We start from the raw sequence: 19485 nt of genomic DNA, 5'->3' as shown, positions 1-19485 counted from the left end.
GAAAATAAAATCTTGTTCTTCTTCAGGAAACCAGTAAATCTTCGATTTGTGTTGCCCCATTTCGTTTGAAAAATAGCAGTTCCATAAAAATAAATCAGTCTACCGACTACAAATCCGGCAGTATCCGTTGAAAAATATGGTATATATACATTAGAGGATTTAAAAAAACGCCACGTTTTGACCTAGTTTCTCTCGCGACTAATGAGGGAAATTTAACATTCTTTTTCATGTTCCCGATTACTTCTGCTCCCTTTGCGGAAATAGGGCAGAGATGTATAGTAGATATGCACTCAGAGAAACCCATTGTTTCCCTGAATAGGACCATACAGTGGAAAATTTGCGAGCCGCTCGACAAATGGGAGAAGACATGCTATTCATCCCTTCTGTCGTTTTATGCGGCAGCAAAAACAATCCTCCGCATTTTTTTTCTCGACCATGAGCGAGGCGAGAGAGATATTGGAAAATGAAAACGACCTACAATTCATTGGTTCGTTCCCTGCTGGTATTGGAAATTTTCCGCCTTATTCGATGCCAATATTTTCCTGAATTTCCTCTGGGGAAAGTGAAGGTGATTTATTCCATCAGGATATAGCCCTGATTCGATCAAATCTGAACTGAACCTCTAAACCTCTAGCTTTCCAAGTTTATCGATCTCGTTTTCTTACGTTCCTTTTTATTTGGTAGGAAGGATTAGGAATGTTTTCTTTGTAATCGATCATCGTTCAGTGGATGTTGGTTCTTTGTTAACATTGAATGTGCTGACATGATACATAAGGCCTACCTACGTGTATTTATCCTTGTATAGGGTTTTCCAATATGAATGAAATGGTTATAATGGCAACACTGTATTATTTTATGACATTCCTTATGCCATTTGATCATAGAAAAATAAACTCGTCAACAGAGTTTGGAAATTGTTGAATTGTTTTATCCAAGAACAGTGGTCCTTTGTTAATACTGAGAAAACACAAATGATAAAAGAAATGTGAAGAAATAATGTACACTGTTGCAATTATAATCATTTTAAATTTTATCATTCCTATCGAAAAAACCTATAAAAACATATAAAAAAAGGGAAAGCTCTAACTTCAAGTCAGCAGCTTTATTCATTTCTATTCCTATTTATATAATTTTTGGCAGAATTATTTGATATTTTTTCTGGAAACGAAATAGCATATACCTATACAATAATAAGAACATGCTTTAAAGTTTTGATTATTCAAATCGGTACTGAAGGATGGAAAAATTCAAATTTTTCTATTTCGGTTGAACTCAATCTTTTTATGAAAATGTACAAATTTTCAAGAAATAATATTAGGTAGGTATTCGACACTCTACAAAAATCACATCTTTTCGTTATATATTATGTGGTTCAGAGCGTTGTCAGATCAAAAAGAAACTGATTTTTTTCATACGCAAAAGCAAAAAAGCTGTTTTTCTATTTCTTATAGAGATGGCTTAGTGCTTTCATTTCAGTAAATACCGTTTGTTCAAATTGAATTGCTATAAATAATTCAAGTTTGAGTTGAAAAATTGAAGGTGATCTTATATTAAAAAACACTGCAAATTTCAAACTATGGTTTATCATGTTCCATTTCAACTCAACTCAACAAAACTCTCGACACATGAAGAAAAGATGAAAAATTATTTATATAATTTTTTTTTTAGCAGCGAGATTTCGAAAATTCATACCTCCGAAAGTATGAGTGCTAGGACGGTAAAAAATATTATATTCAGTATCATCGTAACAATGAATTTTTTCACCTTCAAAATTGAAGAACCGCATTCTTATATTTGAGCCAGAAGGATCAGATTTTTATACCAAAAATCATACAAAGTATCCAAGAGAAGCTTTGAATAGGAGGTGAATTTTTTCGATTTTTAGATTCTACGCATTCCAAAACGTAAACTGAGAAAATTTCTAGGTGCGTAAGTTTATTTTCGAGTCACTTTTAGCTACATACATTGATTTACGAAGCAAAATAGCACATTTTTCAGTGTTAATTACATTGTCAATTGTAACAATATGTTGTATAGACTAGCAACAATATATAACAACAATAACAAGATATAAAAAAGAGCTACTAATATGAGCTGTAGAATTTTATAGCTGCACCATTTTATGGATGCGTCAAAGTGACAAAAACACAAAATCCAACAGAAGTTTCAATATACCAGTCCGCTAAATGTACCAAGTACAAAAATAATTTCTTGATAAGATCAATTTATTTCATATGTATAATATGCAAATTTCAATATTCCATAACATCATCTGAATTCGAAATATAATTTCATCAATACCATCAATTAAACATTCCACCCTTCACAGCTACAGTAAAACCCCCTTATTGACTTGACTTGAATTCAATTGGGCGCATACATAAATGGCATACATGACAGGTACAAATTATCGACTGTAATCAAAATCGAATTATAAATTTTCAGTCCTTCGAATTATTCCCAATGGAACTGGGGAGAGACCCTTTTGATGGGAAAGCCACCCCCTGACTGGGAATTACGTTGCCCATGTGGTCAAATGAGATGCTGCAGGCCACCTGACATCATCCTCGAATCTTGATGAATAAAAAGCATCAGTAATTGGATACCATGGGAACTTGTTACTCGCTTTCAATTCGCCCAATCTGAAGATTTGAATTTTTGACTCGTATATAAGTCAATAAAGTCTCTCCCCATTTAAAATTGGATTGCAGATTCAAACTGTAATGGTGGTAAGAAGAAACCTCACCAGCTAGAATGTCTTAAACTGCATACTTATTTTGATTTTCAGAATGATTGCATTGTTAGCAGTAAAATGGCATCAGTTTCCGTTTTATTATTATGAATAAAGTTTGATTTGATTTTTATTTAATTATGCTTCCTTCGCATTTTTGGAAATCCTATAGCAGATTAGAGATTTCGTTGCTCGCATAGATGTTCTCTAGTTTTTCACAAGTAACATCATAGAAACAATAAAGGTATAGTTAAGTAAAGAAATTTAACTTACTCAAAAAAAATTTGGATCGCAAACAAATCGAACAGAAAATTGACCATTTGCAATCGAATGGATACAATTTTACATAATATATTGTTGATGTTACAGACATGCGTTGGAAACAGAGAAGATTATTACTGTAACCATTCGCTTTGATACTCAATCATTTCTCTAAGAGGCCGGAAAGAAAGGAAGTCTATAAAGTTCTTTGAGGAAACTGACCATTACTTTGATATATACCTCCAATAAAAGAGCCCTCCAAGTCTTCTTCCTTGAATTAAATCAAGGGAACACTCCAGGAAACATTCATTTTGTGGTAAAACGACAACGAGGGCAGTTTTCTCTTTCCTATTCATTATCCCAAGTGAATTTCCATGAACTTTCTTGTTCTGCTGGCGTCAACAGAGTTGAGGGATCCTCAGTATAAATAAGAGTTTCAAGCATTGTTATGCACATGTGGGTTTATCAGCATGGTTACTGGTTCCATCTGGAGAGCAAATATTTTCATCGATTTTCCGATCATCGTTCGTAAGTTTCCCCTTCTTTGTTCGCTTTCCACCTTCGGCAAAATCTGATGTCTAAATCCAATATATATCAAATACGTATGATATAACTTGAATGTGACGGGAAAACATTTTTTATGTCTTTATATCTTTTGGGTCTCCCCCAAAAGATATTGCTAGTTTGACACAAAGGCTTTTGGTTTATCATTTCGGCCAATAAAATTCTAACCCAACTTGAAGGGTTTACATTTTAGGTTATGCGTCCACTTTAGACAATTTAGAATAAAATCCTTTTAAAATCGTTTTGAATATTTCGTTCGCTTTTTAGCTAACGAAAATTTATGTAGAAATTTCAATAAAAACACTATCTAATTTCACCCTTTTGCGAAATAGTCAAATTAGAGAGCAGAATGTGTGAATGTGCTGATATATAATAACATATTAATACCTGAAGGGAAAAAATTAAACCTTTCATAAATGCGTTTATTATTTTCATATGCTCGAGTGGTAGGTATTCGTGTCTTGAAAAAAATTGTCCCAAAAGGGTGATTATTGACATTAAGTTGTCAGTTATTTAATTGAGTAAATTCCTCAGAGTAATAAACATGGATAAAGGGAGCATATGTCATTTCCAGTAAGCAAATTTTGTTCCCAACATGAACTATCAAATTTGACATGAAGCGCGTAGAAATGAAAACATCTCAGTGATACGATATTTCACTTAATTCACGAGTTTCTCCACAAAGAACGCACTTCTTATGTCCCAGAGTGAATCAACGTTTCATATTAACTCGAAATATATTGAAATAAATACCTCAATATATCAGAAATTCAGAAAACAAACTTCAAGCGAGCCAAAAGACGTGACACAATCGATGACACTAGGAGAGCAAAAGTTGCCAAACCTTATATTTCAGCAGGAGGATACAGAAAATAATAAATATTCTGCTTATTACAAATTCGACAATTAGAAAAATATCGGATTCCAAATATTCAAATTTGCATATTTAATCAGGAATCACTCAAAAAAATATATTTAATTCAACATAATATACATTCATAATGATATAGTGAAATTGTGGATTTGAAAATATATCTCAATCCGACAACGTAATCTAACCATGTTGGGGACATGTGAAAATTGCGTATACTAATCTGAACAAGCGTGCAAAGCTTCTTTTATATGAGATTTTCGTGCTTTTTTTCCTGTCTGAAATCATTTTCCAATCAAGCTAACATATACATATGGGCAAATACTAGAGGTTAGCTGTTATTTTCCTGATTGCCTTTTCTTGAATACTATTTTTCATCCACTCTTCCTATCAATAATTAGTTCATGAGTTGGGCAACTGATTTATTATTATCTGTTTTTCTGTACTACTGAATTTATTCCATGAAAATAAGAAGATAATAAAAATGACGATAACTCTTCGTTGTATCAAACCTTCAGCCTTCTTTCTCCCTATGAAGTCTTCTCAGAACTATCTTAACGTGCAATGAAGAAGCCTAACGCTTCTGATGATCCACTTTTTTCCCATAGAATGAACACCCCATAAAATTGTAGGTTGGGAAAGTGACCATTAATTTGATATATACCTTCAATAAAAAGCCTATTCCACCTCTATCTCCCCTAAATTGAATCCCATACAGGAACACTTCTTGTAATGCTACCATATAAACAAAGAAACAACGATAATTTTCGTCTCATCCTCCCATCAATTTCTCCCACGGCATTTCCCACTTTTCCGACCTATCGAAAGTTCACGAAGGTCAACGATTCTGCCAACAAATAGCCCCAAACATTGTTATACGGTTATAAAAAGTTTTCCCTCTCATATGTGAGTTGGTTTACCTCGCTTCAGAAATATTTCCATCGATTTCCTGGATTAGCTCCACTAGTTTCCACAGCACACTTCCGCTGAGCTGTACATACATCTCCTCCATTCTTTTCTATCAGGTAAATGGATACCTTTCCTTTTATCCGATGAAATTTGTTGTTTTTTGGGGGAGTGGAAATATTCCACGTCTCCCTTTTCTTGGTGAATTGAAATTGACGCTCTTTTGATTCATTCCTTGGTAAACATCACGATCTATGAATCACTCCCTCTTATCTGCCATTATGACAAATAGGATGTGGCCTTCGTTCTGTATCGAATTTATTGCCACAAGCCGAGGATGAATTTATAGGGTGACTCAGATTGAGGGAAGAATTCTTGATCTTGGTTATAGATTGACTAGGAGTTCATCTTTGCTCATACGATGATTATTAAACTTTGCCTGTTGCATGTTGTTCTGTTTAAAACCTCTTCCTATATAACCTTATCTTCCTTCTTCTTCTGTAACCTTCGGTATTTTATGAACATTTAGCAATTAAATGATCCAAACTTCCACGTATGGAACATCCTCCTCTATTGACATTTACCTTGAAACTCGAATCAACATCTTTCACTATGATCGAACTGAATCTCCAGTTCTTCATCTAGTAGCCTGGCTTTAGCAAAGTTCATAATCAATTTATCGACGATATCCAAAGCTATTACAATAGTGCTATTCTTAGAAGATAATATCAGAAATAATTCATCTGAATTGGTTCCATATTCTTCAATTATTGAATAACCGAGGCAAACAGGTAAAACAGCAGGACACCAAGGTTTAATCCTCCGGGAGCTCACCTTCGAGAAAATTTTATTTCTGTTTGTTTCATGTCATGATTTTTTTTTTCTTTCAATATTTTCTTACATTGTAAAATGACTGTATTTTGTTTTGAATGTAGACTACTCATGAAAAAAACATTATTACTATTACTATTACCATTAGACCGAAAATTCTCTTCAAAATAACAAGATAAATCTAAATGTCTAAAGCAATACTTCGAAAGTGATGTAGAAATGCTCGAACAGATATCATTCCAAATAAGGAATCATGTGCATTAATTCTCAATTTATATAGGTGACAATGTAGCAAATATTAATTTCTGTGGGTCTCTCCAAAAGAGTTCAGCCAAATGGCCAAATTGTTTGAACTTCACAAATTACTGAAAATCAATCATGTGCGTTCAACTTACTCCTAAGAGTTGGGTTCTATGAATTGCTATATTTTTAGGGGATGTACCTAATGGGCTTAATGAAGAAACTTAAATATGTGGATAAAATTTTGCGTTTGGAAAGGATTAATTATATCAACCATATTTCGAAAATCATTTCTAAAATCATTTGCAAACTATAACTCAAAATATCATTTTTTATAGATTTAACTGCCTATATCTCTTCAACCGAGCTGAATCGGCTAAAATGGTAACAGAAAAACTGTTTCTTTTGACTTCAGGCATCTTCTATTAAAATATAACAGGCCAATTGAAAAGTTCCCGGTCTACCATAGTAAAACACGTTTTTCTGGCAAAATTCGATTTTATTATTCAACATAGTTGCCTTCGAGGGCGATACAGCGATTATAGTGATCTTCCAACTTTTCGATAACATTTTTGTAGTACGATTTGTTTTTCGCTTCAAAATAGGCCGCAGTTTCGGTGATTACTTTTTCATTGGCGCAAAATTTTTTTCCAGCGAGCATTCTTTTGAGGTCTGAGAACAGGAAAAAACGCTGGGGGTCAAATCTGGCGCATACGATGGATGCCGAAACAAGTCGAAGCCCAATTCATGCAACAATGCCATTGTTTTCATTGATTTGTGGCACGGCGCATTGTCTTGATGAAACAGCACCTTTCTTTTCTTCAAATGGGGCCGTTTTTTAACGATTTCATCCCTTAAACGATCCAATAACGCTATATAATAATCGTTGTTTATGGTCTGGCCCTTTTGGAGGTAATCAATGAATATTATACCTTGCGCATCCCAGAATACTGATGCCATAACCTTGCCAGCTGACTATTGTGTTTTTCCTCGCTTTGGATTCGGTTCATCGTGTGCAGTCCACGCAGCTGACTATCGATTGGACTCCGGAGTGAAATGATGGAGCCATGTTTCATCCATTCTCACATGAGTCAAACCCTCACTCGGTTATTAATAGGTTACCAAAAGTGACGAATTCAACAAGACATTCATTAAAGAAGTTTGTTGCCTTTATTGGATGTAATAATTCAGTGAATTCGGTGGGAAATTCATCAAATTGGGTGCAAACCAATCGCACAGATAAATTGCGCACGTTGCCACCTAAAACATCGGGCAAAAACTTAACATGGCAAAATATTCCCATGTTATTTAGATTGATCTTCACACTGCCCCTAAAAGGGGTATTGTAGTGAAATTTTACATTCATATATCGCCCCAGGCTTACATAAGCTCTCCATGTCCTACGGAATTGAAAAACAGCCTCAACCCATCGCTTGGCCTGATGCCACAGCCTGTTTCTGTTTCCGAAGGGTCCTATCGATTTGTTCCTGTGAAATGCATCCTGAATTCCTTTCGACCGAACGGATATAGATGGCATGGCTCTTCCACGCCTCACAACTACGTACAAGCGAGATCATCTTTTGGCACGGTCTATTTCCTGAACAAACAGCCTAGCCATCCCCTTGCGGTTTATTCAGTCACAGCATCTGGGTGTTAACCGTGTTTCAAGGGGTAGATCACATCTAAAAGGATGAGAAAGATGGCACCAGAATTCTGATACACATTAAGCCATAATCTCTCTCTGATAATGATGAATTGCTCCGATCTTTCGGTTTATTGGGAAAGTTTTCTCATAAATCTACGGTATTAGTAGCTCGCTTCCTATTTTCAGTTACTCCTATCAAGTTTTACAGGAATTGCTTGATAAGCTGGCTCCTGAGGGGGAGTTATCATCAAAATGCATATTTTTTGGATTTAATTGGAAATAATGCAGGAAATGCTTGATTCATTCGAAAAGGACGCTGTTGATGTACGATAAAAGACAGAAACTGAATAACCATTCTATTCAATGTACGAGTATTTACAATTGCTAAATAAACTTGAGAATGCCCTTCCTTGAATATTTAGAATTATTTGATAATTTCAACAACATGTCATTTATCACTTCTTTGAAACAATTTTCCTGGGGGAAATCATTAATTCATAGCCAGTATTCTCCTTTTTCTCAAATGTCTATAACCGATTATTTCCCTCGTCCTAATTTCCACCAATCACAAACGCTCAATTTTGAATTAAAAATGGTTTCTAGGTGGGAAAACTGTATGACAGCACCTGTAAGCAGTTTTTTCGAGTTGACCTTTGTGGCTCAGAGTTATAAATATAGAAAGAGGGAGCATATGTCACTTTCTGTAAGCAAATTTTGTCTCTAACATGAACTATCGCATTTGATATGAAGCGCGCGGAAATGAAAACATATCAGTGATACGATATTTCACTCAATTCGCGAGTTTCACCACAAAGAAAGCACTTCTTATGTCCCATACTGAATCAACTCTTCATTTTAACTCAAAATATATTAAAATGAATATTGAAATATATCAGAAATTCAGAAAACAAACTTCAAGCGCGCCAAACGACGTGAAACAACCGATGACACTACGAGAGCAAAAGTTGCCAAACCTTGGATTTCAGCAGGTAGATACAGAAAATAAAAAATATTCTGCTTATTTTAAAATCGACAATCAGGATAATATCGGATTTCAAATATTCGAATTTGCATATTTAATCGGGAATCACTCAAATAAATATATTTTATTCAATATAATATACATTCATAATGATATAGTAAAATTGTGGATTTGAAAATATATCACAATCCGACAACGTAATCTATCCATGTTGGGGACATGTAAAAATTGCGTGTACTCCCTCTATCTATGTTTATTACTCTATGACCATTGGCAAAACTTGAAAGCTATTGTCTTGAAAAATTACAATATCTTTGAAAACAAGCGATAATGGTCTCATATTGCAGGGGGAAAAGGTAAATTCGTATTTGTCGTATAATTATACAATTGAAGTCAAAATATGCACTGTTTTGTTCGTTAACTCATTGCCAACGAGAATACAGCTTCATAAAGCCTCTCACATAGAAACCCTTGTCTCTATCGGAAAAAAAACTCGGACATCCAATTTTTACAGGCTCTATTAACGCCAAATGTATACCCCCAATCGCGTTGGCCATAGACAGGAGCAGGTGCTAGTCAATTGGTGCAAGATCCATACCATAGGGTGGATGCATATAAACTCCAATTCGAGCATCCAGAGCTTCTGGTGCGTTATCACCAGATGTGATATCAAAGATGTGGCGGCAGGGCATTGTCCTATTGAAACATGATTCCTATTCAACAATGTTGGACACTTCTGTTCGAAAGCCAGCTTAAAACGGTCGAGTTGTTCACAATAGGGAGCTGAATTGATGGTTTGACCATAGATCAGCAGCCCATTACAGATTATTTCTTTCCTATCCTATCAAACACACAGCAACACCTTCCTGCGCGTCAATTCTGGATTGAACACGGTCTGGACCGCTTCGATTAGCTTTCATAATAAGTTCTCGAAATGCTGTTAGTGCAAAATGGAAAAACAATGACAATCGACCAAGCTGCAAGCAAAACTTGAAGGAATATAACCTAAGCGAAGAATATCCTTAATAAAACCCAAACAACAACAAAGAATTACAAAATATGCAACGATATACAGGTTGGCCACTTTTTCAATGGGATTGTATTGGTAACTTTTAAAACATAAGAGTTAGAAGGTCGGTCAAATGGAGAAAAAGCTGCATGCATAGAAGCGTTATCAAGCAGTTCAAACAAATCGAGATTATCAGGGCCAGTTATTGAGATATCATAAGATAAGTAAATTCTGTCATTTTGATTTTTCTTTTTTACTCACTTTATTTCGAATATTATCAAAAAATATTACAGGAATTTTTTATTCGACAGTAAATTGTTTTCAATTTGACGTAATCAGATTTCGTATCCAACGTTTCGTGCTCTCTGGGCCACCCTCAAACTCATTTTTTTCAATACGGACCTGCATATTTTATGTCACTTTTCAAAATAACTTTTAACACTGAATTCAACGATATGTCATACAATGTCATTCAAACTTGATTTTCAAGTGATTTTGACCCTTATCCAAATTTCTTTGGGTCGGATCTGTATTACATGCTTCTATGCATGCAACTTTTTCTCCATTTGACCGACCTTCTAACACTTATGGTTTAAAAGTTACCAATACAATCCCATTGAAAAAGTGGCCACCCTGTATGTAATTTTATTTATTGAACCCCTACATCTTGTACTCTTATTCATACACAGTTCTTCTAAAGTCGCCTGACTTCATATTTTTTCACATTACCTTCTCTCATCTAATAAGTGTCACTTACACATATACCATTCAAAACGAACAGGAAACAGGAAAACTTGAACACAAAAGTATGAATAAGACAGAAATGAAAGAAAAAAGAGGCATTCGTCAACGTCCCTGAAGACATCCAACATTCGATATCAACGTTCCTCAGCTGAAATTTCTTTCAGCAAGAGACAATATATTTGTGTGTCATGCAGGGAGAAAACTCTCGCAATTATTGTGAAGTTGGGTTCGTGAACTGGCTGAAAAAGGGAGATGAGTTGTGGAAAAACGGGCAGTTTCATAGGGAGGCTGTGGAGCTCCCACTGGGAAAAAATTCCGAGAGGAGAGCTGTGATCGACAGAGCGGAAAAAGGAAAATATTTGCAGCCTATTTCGGGCACGAATCTGGACAAAAAATACACATTGGGAAACTTGCTTGTCACTTTTGGCTTACGATTCATGGAATGCAGTCAGTAAGCGTAATCTGAATTTCTCCATATCGAAAATTAAAATTCCAAACATTCCAATTGTCTCCAATCGATAAAAAATGATTATTTCGCATTTTGAGAGGGGTTTATACCACGTGACATTCTAGTGATCTGTCGAAGTTTAACTAGATACTCCTCTTCCCTCAACATTTCTGAGATCCCGACACTTTTCAGGATGAGTGAAGCAATCACAAACAATAGTTCCTTCGACTTACTGTCGCTTTCTACCACATGAAAAAATTCAATTAGGTTTTTTTGTCTTTATTTTTAATTTTATAAAAACCGGCCATTTAGTCTTTGACAAGACTTTTCGAATAATATTTGGATGTGGAAATTCATGAAAAAAGAAATTTTTGTTCGGAAAGTTATATTATACATACACTGTGTCCGTAAAGTTTGGAACAAATTCATTTTTAGCTAAACAGACCATTTTAAGAAATAATCCTGAAACACGTCGATTTTTCATTTTAATTTATCGTATTTTGAAATAATAATCTGATATACAGGGTGAATTACTCTCGAGTAATGACGTCACCGTCAATTTTCCGATTACTCTAGCTGAACTGATTCCGAAAATGTATCACATGTTGATTCCAATTGGTACAGGGTGAACAAAAATACAATAGTTATAGTTTTGTGTGTGCACATAGAGTAACGCGTAACATTCTTTATTAGTTAAATTAACAATATTATCAAAAATACTTATTGTCTAGCGGCAATTAGTTTGAATGTAATACCCTATAGTTTGTTAAATTTTTAGATTAATAAAAATGAGCTGTTTCCAAACATGTTTATGGTACTTGTGGTCTAACAGACAGAATATGAAAGAAATTGTTTCTTATCAATTTAAAAAAAGACATAGTCGTCTAGTTTTTTGTGAAATGTCATTATTTATTTATTGCCGCTAGACAATAAGTTTTTTTGATAATATTGTTAATTTAACTAATTAAGAATGTTATGCGTTACTTTATGAGCATACACAAAACTATTGTATTTTTGTCCACCCTGTACCAATTAGAATCAACATGTGATACATTTTTGGAATCAACTCAACTAGAGACAAAATGGGGGTGTTCCATTTGAAAAAAATTACGGTGACGTCATTACTCGAGAGTAATTCACCCTGTATATTAGATTATTATTTTAAAATACGCTAAATTAAAATCAAAAATCGACGTGTTTCAGGATTATTTCTTAAAATGGTCTGTTCAGCTAAAAATGAATTTGTTCCACACTTTACGGATACAGTATATATTCATTCAACAAAAAATATTTTGTATTGTATTTTTGTGTTTTATTTCATACAAATAACTCCAACCTCCATTTAGTTATCACTTTAGGGTAGCTGTTGATTGAACTATAATATACCCTTTAGAAGTGGGAGTCTGAAGATAATCCATCAACAAAGCAACCCCATATGGTAAGAAATCATCCTCGGAATCAGCTCTGTATTGAAAATCGATGGCACGTTCCCTAAATTAACGTTCACACAGAAGCTGCTGTATTAACTCTCTCAATAAACAGAGGAACGTCAAAACCAAATAAAGTTCTTTTAATGAAGAGCCGTTGCAATAACAGAGCCAGAAATTCCTGAAGTCGTTCACCCACCCAAACAGGAATATTTGTAGCAGACCTGTTCGCCGAGCCATTGTTTATTATCCCATCCAATCCATCCCGAAAATATAAGATCTGGAGCTTAGGCAGATCCTCATAGCGATAAATTGAAATTCAGCTATTTCGGGAAATTTATTGCGTTTGAATATTCAGACTTGTTTTGGGCTCGAACCCTCGTAGGAATTCAACAGATAATTCCTATCAGGAAATAATTCAAACTCTACCGGATTATACTGGGGAAACCTTTTTTTAATTCGTGGTAGAGTTTTCACAGGAAAAACCTCAATAATCAATGCAAACATTGAGTTTTAGATACATTCATTCCTGTGTATAATATGGCTGTTTTTTCCAAACGACAGGATATATCTGACTGAAGTTTTGTAGGTTTAATAATTCAAGAAGCTTGCAATGACATGCGGCAAAATCCCTACAATCATCGAATAGAATATGCCAAAAATATATTGATTTTGGTGAATTGCATTTCGAACAACTTCTCCAAGTTCAGTCTCTATTTTTCCAGTTCAATGTTAACTTTTTTTTTTGTATCGTTTAATTATTAATCTTTTTGAATTGCCACTCTTTACTCTAGAAAAGTGCTAATTAAAAAAATAGTTGAATCCTTTGAGAATGGAGACCTAGCTTTGAGAGTGTTTCTTGTTCTAGACAAAACATATGATCTGGATAGAAAAAACCATTGACAAACTAGAAAGATATTGAATGGATATTTCATATTAAGAAAACAAAGGGAATTTGAAGTGATCAAATCAACTATGAAAGAACAGCTGTTGGGTATACCACAAGGAAGCATTCCGGACCGAGTTTTTTCATAATATAATAAATTACCATAGAGTGAATGATGACTCGGAGTAAGTTGACAAAAGTTGAGTAAGCAGATGACGCCAACCTACTTGTTATATAAGATTTATAACACCATTTGTACCAATTATGAGAATGTAGGGTAGAAAAAACTGATAGATGGTTCAAAAGTAACAATCCTCTTTTGAATAGAGAAAAAAACCAAGATTTAGCTCCAAGGTGATCAAGGCGTTGAAGAAAGCAATACCATAAGTCTTAATCAAGAAGGATATAAATTATCAAAGCAGACAAAAATGTTGGGAGTACAATATGTACTCCCAATAGAATATCGACACTATAGATAAGTTAGCATCTTGACTGAAAAAAAAAAAGAAAAGGGTAATATGAAAGATAATTATGACCAGTCATGCAAAGGTAATTTCAAGAACATGGGAAAAAACAACTTTATTATTCCTATGTACAATTTAACAACAAGCCAGAAGAGAGCTGAGCACCTGATGCCTGAAAATTTACAACTATTTGTCAAATGATGTAACTATAATAATCCATGATACTAAAACTTATAATATATAAGATGATAGAAAGGGTTTTTTTGGTTGTGGTAATGTCTCATTTCATTTTCATGTAACTGCTTTTGGATGGTTGAGACTTGAAATGAAGAGCTATATTATTCTTATTATGTTCCTGATACTTCCTCGTTTGATAAAACGAATTTACTTTCCAAATAGAATATCGATACTTAACCGAAAAAGAACTATTTTTGTCATTTTCAACACATTACTACGAAGCACATAAACAAAGCAGATCTATTATAAATCCACTGCCGAAATATACTAAATACATCAATTTGTACTTAATTAAGAAGACCTTAAACATTCTGAGTCAAAAGAAAATGTCTTTCAATTGGATTTTTCAAAGAGAAATAAAGGGTCAACCCCACGCGCAGATAGAGCTAGGTAATTCCGCATACCAATACAAAAGAAACTCATTTATGTCATTACACACATTCCATAATCGATACCTTTGTTTGGATAGTGTAAACCAGCCAATAATTGACTAACCAACAAGTCAAAATTTTGAAAACGTATCGGAGTAACAATAACGGAAAATATGTGGAAACCACAATCCGAATTCCGCTAAATTACAAAACATTCCAAAGGAAATCAATGCCTCCTTAAAACTCGACACAAAAACACAAAACACCTACCACAACCATAGAACTCCATCGCTCCAAACTCACTAGCACCAAGGTTCAGTTTTTCACAAGTCGCGAACGAACCGCGGAAAATCTCACTGTTCGATTCAGTTTTCCCGGTCCATGTCCTCGCGTCCGTCGTTTTCCCTTCGAGGCAGCGCCAAGCGGTCTGTTCCCTCGGCCAACTCGATTTTCATTCAGTTCCACGAGGCGCTTCCTACTGAAGGGAGGGTAGTTTTGATAAGTCTGCACGGCGATGATCAAAACTTAGCGCCGAGAGGCGGTAGACAGGGGCAGGGATGAAGGGGGGACGGTAGATTCCTACTGCGAGGGAATGCACGCTTGCCGGTCCAGCGACGTGGAAAATCTGGATGAGATCTTCATCCGAAGCTGTTTTGCTGTTTTGCACTCTAGTTTAAGGGTGGTAGTGGGGCTCTTAAGCCTCCACTGGGCCCTGCGATTAATCTTCTGTGTATTTAGTTTTCCACCAAAATCGATCTCGGTATTTGTTTCCATTTTGGTTTATTCGTTACAGTAAATGAAATGAAATGAGGCTTACCAACGTCTGCTATGGACAGGACTTGCCAATAAAAAGAAGTTACAGCAATAAGCCTTCGATAAGAGATTCTAGGAATATAAATGCTAACTCTTTATACAGTTTACAATTGTAAATGTGAAGAATCCAAGAAAAGAATCAAAAAAAGTTTATTTCCCGGAAACTATGGAAGCTATTGGCGTGAAACTTGATTCTAAAATCAACTGCCATTCTACTTTCTTCATATTTCCTGCCAAAAATGATAGAAACAAAATAAAAGAACTCTTTTTCCCAGGGAAATAACAACCAAGGTCGTCACATGAGCAAGGGAGGGGAAGTGAACTATTAAGTCCGATTATGCAATTTCATGTTCCGTGTGAAATTTCGAGATGATAAAGCTATCTGAACCACAGAAAAATCAAGAGGAATATTGGAAAATATATAACTGATATTTTTGTGATAACCTATCCAATGGGGTCATGCAGCATGTAAAGTTTTGTGTTGATAGCCTCATCACAACCATGAACAATTCAGGGAGAATGTCGAAAAAATTTCATAACAACTCCTCACTTCTCCTTTTTCAAATCAAATTTTTTGAAACTTAAAGAATCAATAATCCTTCAACTATACTTCTCTATCTCTTTATCGCAATGTTAGACACTCGTAGTAAGGTTTATTCGAAAAGATCTCAATTTCAGTTCAATGCAATACTTTTGATTGAAAAAATTATAACAAGACATAACCGCGAAGTTGAAAACACATATTGCTGCGATGATAGTGAATACAAAACGTTTTACTGCAATGTCCCACCATAATTTTTTTGGATATATCCATTCTAATATGATCATCTTAATAATTCTTTAGCTCCGAAAATTCTTGGTTGAAAGTGTTAAGCATTTGAACTTGGACACGGAAGACTTAAGTTCGAATCCACCAAATTGAAAAAGTTGTTTAATACAAAAAATGAGAAGAAAATGGAGGTCTTCGAGTACCTAGGTAACTTATTAACCAGCAACTCAGAAATGCAGAAATATCTGCTATTTCAGTGTTTGAAATGAAAATTATGTACATTCAACCACTCTGTCATAAACGTTTGAAAATATTACTCTCAACTAAAGGAATCAACCACATCAATTCTTATATTAAACCAGAACAAATTGAAGCAATATTAGATTGTCACCTGTCTAATGGTTTTAATGAATACCCTTTGGATGCGTCTTGAAAGAAAGAGATGAATAGAAACCTTTACTGATCAGCTCAGTATATTGATGTGTGTATTATTATCTTTTTATTTTGTTATAAGCTGAGTATGGTGACTATATGCAAGGTTATTCAGGTTCCTAATAAATTTGAGTAAATGAAAAAGTACACACTGGAAGTCATTTTCCAGGGATAGCGGAAATCTGAAAAATTTTTTTGCTTGTTTGTTCACGGTTGCACCTTTCAGTCTGTATGTCCTCGATAAATTCACGAACTCCATCTTAAAGGTCTAAAATCGATTGTAGAACATTTGCTTAAACCTTATATTTCACTTGGCTCCAACGAAAAAAATTTAAAGGTGTTAAATCACAAGATCTCGGTGGCCAATTGTGATCACCTCTTCAAAAAATAACACGGCCAAGAAAATTGCGATTGGGTGGCACGTGGCACCGTCTTGTTGAAAATAAATATGTTCCAATTTCTGCCATAAAAAATTTGTGGAATGCCAAAATCCCAAGATCAACGAGGAATCGACAAACCTAGGTTTTCGTTTTCACTATTGCTAATGGAGAAAGTGCTTCACGACAACAGAAACTGCTTCAGTTTTGCGAAGTGACTTCATAATTTTCACAATATTTGTGGTGGGTTTTAACAATTTCAGTGCATTGGTGAAGCAGTTTTAAAAGTGACAGCTGCCCGGATAATGGGATATTCAAAATGAAAGCTCTTATTGAAAAACTCTCCACATAATTGAGAAAATGCTCATTCATTCGAAATTAATGACGAAACAGTAAAAAGAAACTTCTCGAGGTAAGTTTTTGGCCAAATTTTGGTATCTCAGAATCCGTCAAATTTCGGTGTACGAAGTTCATTCAGCTATGTAGCTTTCACACAAGAAAAATGACCAACCAAGTAATTCTGATCTGTAAACTTCCTAAACGACGAAATAGATTTTGTTTGCTTCGTTATTCCGTTATTTGCAGGAAGATGGAAGAAATGCCAAAATTCAAAACTTCATGTGCAAAGTGCTCTTTCCATTTTTTCAATTCAGTTTCTTCAGAACTTTTCTAAGAAAAATGTAAAAAGTTCCTACACTGATAAAAACTGAAATATATTCAACGACTGATTGGTGCATATTTCAACTACATCGGCAATGAATCTACGAACTCAAAACCGATAAATCAACCTGCTATCTAGCAGTAACAGATAATCCAATATTGTCCCCGAGCAAATGACAACCATTCCCGAAAATCTTTCCACGCGATATGTTTGTTTTTGTCCGCATGTCAACAAAATCTCAATAACGCGATTTTCACCCCCTAAACTCCCTTTATCTCGCACACACAAAGACCGCGACTACGCCAATGCTCCTGCCGAGAAACGTAGCAGGATAAAATCGATTTTACTATAAGCAATACTCTACGCTAGGTGTAAAATGGAAGCGTACATCGCTTCCTTGTCCCTTCTTGCAGCGTACTGGCCGTTCCACTCATTTATTTGCCCCCCTTTATTTAATTTGGGGACTGTCCGCGTACGCATTGAATGGACCAGCCAGGACGAATTTAAAATCAACATCCTTTTCGGAGATTGGATTTGAAGTCGTTGACTTATGGAATTGGCTGTCCCTAGTTCGAATGCATATTAAAGTTATCATGATATTTTTCTATATTCATACTATAATTAGCTGAAATATTTTTGTGACATGAGTACTTCTGGTTATAAAGGGAGAGAAAATGATTTTTCTAATTTTTTTCATGCGAAATTTCATGTTGGTTGCATGACAAAAACATAAAAAATTCAAACAGATTCTCGAAAAAAAAGCCAATATTTCTGCAACCACAGTTTCGACAGATATATTCAATTTGTATATGTAAAATAATCACTCGACTATTCATGCCGCATTTCGGGATTATCGGAAGAACTCATCTGGATTAACTAACCGACAACAATAAAATCATAATGAATCCTACCTCCCATATACCAATATTCAGTTGTATGCAATCCAAGAGTGAAAATATGAACGAGCCTATTACTTTGGCACTTGCAAAGTTTCATAGATTGTATATAACTTAATTGTTGTCTAGATATTGATGATGGACTATTTGTTAGATAGTTTATTGGGCTATTTCCATCATCTGTGCGGTATATGTATTATATATAACTTGTTATATACATTTATCGCTGGTACAAAAAAAAGGCGCTCGAATTTTTTCTTGTTGTACCTATAGAGTTTCCCAATAGGAATTAAATAACTGACAATGGTTATAATGTCTTCTTAAATTTCTCTCATTATATCAAAATACGCAGTAAGCACTGGTTTTGGTAAATCAATTCAACAATTTCTAAAAGCTTTTGAAGAATTTATCTTTCATGATTAAGTGGTATAACCTATTGAACACAAATTACAAAAGAAATGTTAAAAAATAATACAAAACATTGGCAATATGACCATTTCAAATTGAATAATTCCTATCTTTCATTCCAGATTGAGATGATGTAACTAATTTCAGCGAAAAAACTTATTCATGACCGATATATTCGAGCCCAGGAATTTTCAGTCAATGCAATCCATGTTAATCTATAATGTGTTACTATATTGGAAATACAAACGAACATGAGAGATACCTTGGATAATGTTAAGAATAAAATGTCCTATAAACATGGGCCCAATACAGAGATACAGGATGTTTTTTGTAGTCCTATTTTTTTGTGATAATTATATGAGTTTATCGAATCTTTACGAATCATTGCTGCATATCGAGAAAATAAGCATTAAAATTAATGATTTATTTCTCACAGTTTACTGATTGGATTTTTATGATAATTTGAATTTTCCCAAGGATTTCGAAAGAATTGTTTGAAATTTTTTCTCGAA

The 19485-nt window shown here is 34.6% G+C and overlaps 1 protein-coding gene across 2 annotated transcripts in view; it reads right to left on the bottom strand.

The window, feature by feature from the left end:
• LOC123681014 (protein tincar) overlaps nucleotides 1-19485 on the bottom strand; it is a 78792-nt gene that overhangs the window by 45665 nt on the left and 13642 nt on the right. Inside the window, exon 1 of one of the 2 annotated variants that reach the window (XM_045619175.1) lies at nucleotides 14888-15072. The exons of the other annotated variant lie outside the window; for it this stretch is intronic. The gene's annotated coding sequence lies outside the window, so the exon portion shown is untranslated. Of the gene's footprint in view, nucleotides 1-14887; nucleotides 15073-19485 lie in introns of those variants that run through there. 2 annotated transcript variants of the gene reach the window in all.

Source organism: Harmonia axyridis, chromosome 5 (genome assembly GCF_914767665.1).
Source record: "Harmonia axyridis chromosome 5, icHarAxyr1.1, whole genome shotgun sequence".
NCBI classification, from domain to species: domain Eukaryota; kingdom Metazoa; phylum Arthropoda; class Insecta; order Coleoptera; family Coccinellidae; genus Harmonia; species Harmonia axyridis.
The sequence above is the reverse complement of the archived record's forward strand: the minus strand, read 5'-3'. Positions and strand labels throughout refer to the sequence as shown.